Below are 6,000 nucleotides of genomic sequence, written 5' to 3' on the forward strand. Positions count from 1 at the left end.
TTGATGACCCTTTCCCTTCTTTCCCCCGTTATCTTCCCCACCTCTGGTGACTGTCAGTTTGTTCTTTATTTTAATGTCTTTGGTTATGTTTTTCTTGCTTGTTTCTATTGTTGATTAATTCCACGTACAAGTGAGATTGTATGGTATTTGTCTTTCACTGCATGGCTTATTTCACTTAGCATAATGCTCTCTAGTTCCATCCATGCTGTTGCAAAGTATAGGAGCTCCCTCTTTCTTTCTGCTGCATAGTATTCCATCATGTAAATGTACCACAGTTTTTTGATCCACTCATTTACTGGGCACTTAGGTTGCTTCCAGCACCTGGCCATTGTAAATTGTGCTGCTATGAACATTGGGATACCTAGGTTGTTTTGAATTAATGTTTCAGGATTCTTAGGGTATTATCCCAGCAGTGGAATTGCTGGGTCAAAAGACAGTTCCATTTTTAGTTTTTTGAGGAAATTCCATAGTTTTCCACAGTGATTGTGCCAGTCTGCATTCCCACCAACAATGCTCTTTCATTTCTCTTTGCAACCAAGGACTCTGTTTCTAGTTGAGATGACCCAATATTTGTGCTCTGGTTGGGTGTGTTGTATCAGTTGTCTCTAGGTACAAAAGTTCTATATGACAACCCACTACAAATATTTCTTTAGCTCAGGAGTTAGTGGGATTCAGATGATCTGAGTTAGACTTGATCTTGGCTAGTCTTACTCATGCATTTGTGATTGGCTGTGAGTCAGGTAGCCCTGCTAATCTTTGTTGAGCTCATTCACATGTTTGGGAGTAGGCAGACTGTTCTGCTCTACAGAAGGGTAGGCTAGGGTGCCTCTACTCTTCTCCACATGACTTTCATTCTCCAGCTGGCTACCACGCGCTAGGTCACATGGCAATGGCAGAAGTAAAAGAAGCAAGTTGAAATGCTTGAGTCCTTTTCCAGGCCTTTGATTGCATCCTGTTTGCTAACATCTCCTTAGCCAAAAGCATGTTACTAGTGCAGCCCAGATTCAAGAGGCTAAGAAATAAACTAAGAAGCACATGACAAAAGGCATGATATATGAATGCAACCAGTCTACCATACATATTTACCTTCTCTCAGCCTATACTACTTGCATGATCTATTGATGCAAGTAGTATAGTTGCATGAACTATTACAAGCATGATACAAAGTGAGTAAATATAGTTTTTCAAAGCAGATAAAGCAGAGAAACATCTTAGCGTCAAGGTAAAGATAATGTCACTATGAACCTTTGCAGTTGATAGAATATCTCATGGGAAATTTTCCTGTAAGTAAATGACTCCTTTCTGTGATGACTGGAAACAGAATCAGGTCTTTAAATTTTAGTGAGAGCTTTCCTCCTTTACTAATGCTCCTCCCCTCCAAAAGTTACTTCTAATCTTTGGCAAAATAATACCATTTACTCCACCATATTTCATTCTTAAAAGTACTCCTGGCAAGAGTTTCTCTTCATCCTTTCAGGTTTCTTCATTTACTGCTATAAAAAGCATGGGGCCTCTGGTTTTAATGATAATATCAACTCAACTGAAGCTGAAACAACACAGGGACACATCGTTCTCTGTTTCTCCAGACGAGGGGCCCAGAGAAGGAGGACTCAGGCAGGTGAGCATTCACTCTTCCAACAAACATTTATTGAACATGTGATAGGTGTCCAGCTGTGACGTAGGAGGGGACGGTGAGACAGTAACTTCCCTGAAGGGGTTCTCTGATGAAGTGGAAACAGTGGCACACCAGTGTGAAAAGTGGGATGTGAAGGGAGCCCCATGTGTGAAGCTACAAAGTAGAGACACTACCCTCTGGAAATGGCGCCTGCACATGGCTCAGGGAAGGTTTCTCAGAGTTATCCACCTCTAGGATACCTGAAGGATGAGTAGGATTAGGGAAGGAGCCTATTGTGTGCATGTGTGTGAGTGTGCATGTGTATTCAGATGTGTGTCCATGTGAATAAAGACCATTTTAGGTGAAGAGAAGATAATACCGCTAAAACCTAGAAATAAGCATGGTTGTAGCACATTCAAAGAAAGGCAAGAATATCTCTGTATTAATTTAATCTGTGGAGTTGGAGGTTTAGGAGGGTTTCCTGGATGCAGTAACTGTTGAGCTGGTCTTGAGGGGTGGGTAGGAGACAGCCAAACAAGGGGGCAGGAGGGCAGAGCTCTTGCAGCAGAGCCGCATCCTTAACCAAGGCCAAGAGGAAGTGAAATGTCTGGTGCCTTCAGGAAACTACAGATAGCTCAGCCAGACCAAAAAATAGATGGAGGGGAAGGGATGAGGGTCTGGAGAGAGGGGAAGAGGGGAGGTGACAAGAATCCCAGATCTGCCACTCACTAGCCTCGTAATCTTGAATGAGTTAGATGACATTTCTGAAGCTCATTTTTTTCATCATAAAATGAGGATCCTGACGCCCACACCAACACCACCACCAACAGACCCTGCTGCACTGTACCGCTGTGAGGATAAAGTGAGGTGAGGCTGCAGGCCACCCAGCACAGTGCTTGGTAGATAGCACTGTGTTCAGAAAGGGTTCAGAAGGGGCAGATTCTATCATTATTCATACTTTTGAATTGTTAATGCAGTGATTAGTAAGCACTGTTCACAGCAGGAAGTTTCTCAAATTCTTTTCTAAACTTCCTCAGAGTGTTCATTGGAGAGAGCCTAGGCTGGGCACAGTGCCTAGCATGTTGTTGGCAGTCAACATCTAGGAGTGGAAGGAAAGGGAAATTATTCTTCCAGTGACAACCACAACAAGAACCTCAGCCCTGCCCAGACTCGAGTGAAATAGACTGGAAGGCTCTGCAGTGGCCCCCACTGGGAGGTGGTCCTCACCCCTGACTGGAAGATTTCAGACAAGCATGCCTCCTTGAAGACCACTCTCGGTTCTTGTTCCCCACCCCTCTCTGACGTTGAAGGTTGTGTATGTTGAGGGTGATGGTGGTAGGAAGTAGTGTTACACAATATTTTTTTCATTTGGCAAGGTACTGCTCTGTCAGATATTGTTTGTGGTTTTCACCTGAGTGGCTGACTCTGGGTGTGTAGACTGTTTAATGAGACAGAAAACTTTATGCCTTTAATATTTATAAGAGGGAAGGGATCTGGGGAGGCAACCTGCCTGTGACTGAGTGAACGTTTGTGTCCCTTCAGAATTTGTGTGTTGAAGTCCTAACCCTCAATGTGATGGTTTTAGGAGGTGGGGCATTTGGAAGGTAATCAGGTCTTGAGGGTGGGGCCCTCATGAATTAGTGCCTTTATTATAGGGACCCCAGAGGGTTCTCTCCCTCTTTCCACCACAGGAGGATACAGTAAGTCTGCACGCCATAAATGGATTGTCATCAGAATTAGACTATGCTGGTGTCCTGATTCTGGACTTCCAGGCTCTAAAACTGTGGAAAGTAAATAATTTTTGCTTGTAAGCCACTCAATATATGTTACTTTGTTATAGCAACTCAGACAGACCAAGACGCTCCCTATCCATGGCCAGTGCCCACTTAGATTCAGACCGCTGAGGCCTCTTTGGGCTCCTCGCTGAAGGTGTTTGGAGCTCAGGACATTGGGGTTGATCCAGTAGGTGTTGATCTGTTAATATCACCTCGTTCACAAACATGAATAGAAAGGCAGGGACTTTTAAGGTTTTATTACTTTTCTTTGTGTAGTAAGAAAATGCCAAACAAGCTTTTTTCCTAGCTGTTCCACTATAGCCACCCCACTTTCTAGCCATGTTGACTTACATGTGCCAGCATGTCCATCCTTCCTTGTTTTTGCCTAGGCTATACCCTGGACTGTCCATTGCCACATGCTCTTCTCCAGCAGGCTAGCTTCTATGCTGACCAAAACTTGCATTTAGGCCCAGGCAAGTCTCTTCTCTGCAAAATCTTCTACCCAGTGAATGATTTTCTTTGAATGAGCTTCTCTGCATTGTCTTGAGTTCACTGATTTGCAGTAAATTGGAAGCTTATTGAGAACAGAGATCACATTAGACTAATGTCTGTAATCCAAACAAGTACTGTGGACATATAAAGATCAAAAGACCTATATAAGCCCTGGCTGGTGTAGCTCAGTGGATTAAGCATGGGCCTGTGAAGCAAAGGGTCACCAGTTCGATTCCCAGTCACGGCACATGCCTGGGTTGTAGGCCAGGTCCCCAGTAGGGGACACATGAGAGGCAACCACACATTAATGTTTCTTTCCCACTCTGTCTCCTTCCTTCCCCTCTCTCTAAAAATAAATAAGTAAAATGTTTTTTAAAAGACCTATATAATTTTATTAACCAGTGTCACTCCTATAAATTTAATTTAAAAAAAGAAAAAGTACTGAAAGAATAAATAAGTGAATTGGTGAACAAAATAATTGAGAGTAGGCTAGAAGACCCACTAGCATAATTGTTTTCTTGGTTTATTAGAAAACTTTAAAGAGAATATTCTTTACATATTCACTTTTTATAGTCACTTAGTAAAAATGGCATTAAGAAGTTTATTGTTTAAAAATTACTTTAGAAGTAATTGCTTATTGTAAATGATTTGGAATTTATAAAAAAGGAGCAGTTTATCAAACAAACATTACTGTACATAATGTCAAATACTATGATTCGTTTTGTAATCTCCCTTTATTCACTTAGTATATCATGAAAAGCTTTCCTACCATTAAATATTTTTATTGTAATACCTGTATGAAATTATACTAAAGGCAAGTCATAACTTATTTAATGGTTCTTCTGGGTGTATACCTTTCAGATGGCTTCTATTTTTTCTTTTTTGCTATTATGACTAATGCCATAATGAACATTTTTGCAGCTAAATATTTGCATATATTTAAGTTTTTATTTTCTTCTGTAGAATGTATTCTTAGAAATAAAATAATGATGTCAAAGAGTATGCATGTAATTTTTAGAACTTAGATACATATTGCCTCTTTGCCATCAGAGTTCATACCATTTACCCTCCCACTGAAGAGACACCTTGCCAACACCAGACATTGCCATTATTTTTAATATGTGGCCATTAAATGAGTAGAAAAAGATGCATTTTTTAATGAGTGAAGAGGTTCAGTATCCTGTTTGTTGATTGATCATTTACTTGTCTTCTTTTATGAATAATTGTTAATGACCTTTGCCCATTTCCAATGGCCAAGTTCATATTTTTTTCCTAGTAGCAGTGATAATACTAATGCTTTTTTTGAAGTCCACTCTTTGCTAAATGTCTTGCATCAATTCTCTCATCTTATTCTTACAGTAACTTTGTGAGGAGGTAAGAGATTCTTTTCATCCTGATATCAAATACATTTCTTTTTCAGTTCTTTAATACCACTTCTCTAACTTTCTGGCACCTACAGGATATTCTAAAATTCAACTCAATTCTGACGATACCTGGAGTTAACACGAGACTCCAGAGATATAAGGGCTTGGTCCACTAGACTGCCTTTGCTTCAGATGCCAGTCACAAATCGGGTCACTGATTGACCAGCTATATTTGGGGGCAACTCACAGAACTCTGAAAGGCACTTTACCTACTGTTACCTGTTTATTATAAAGGATATAAGTGAAGAGATCCATAGACAGAGAGTTACACAGAGTGAGGTCTGGGAGGGTCCCAAGTGGAGGAGTCTCTGTTCCTTGGGGCCAGGGAGTGCCACAGTCCCAACATCTTGATGAATTCACCAACTCTGAAGCGTTCAGAACTCTGTCGCTTTGGGATTTTTATGGAGGCGTCATTACGTAGGGATAATTGATTAAACATTGGCCATTGGGGAATAACTCAGTCTCTAGCCCCTTTCTGCTTCCTGGATATTGAAGAGGGGTTGGGTTGAACTGAAAATCCCAAGCTTCTTTTTAACGGTTGGTGTTTCATGTGACCAGCTCCAATCAAGAATCGGCTCATTTGAACAAAAGATATTTCTGTTACTGTCATAACTCAGAAAACTGCAAAGGTTTTTAAGAGCTCTGTGACAGGGCTGGGGACAAAGAGCAAATATTTTTCTTATTGCACCACAGG

Source organism: Sturnira hondurensis, unplaced genomic scaffold, assembly GCF_014824575.4.
Source record: "Sturnira hondurensis isolate 20B ecotype Veracruz unplaced genomic scaffold, ASM1482457v3 Scaffold0010448, whole genome shotgun sequence".
In the NCBI taxonomy this organism is placed as follows: Eukaryota; Metazoa; Chordata; class Mammalia; order Chiroptera; family Phyllostomidae; genus Sturnira; species Sturnira hondurensis.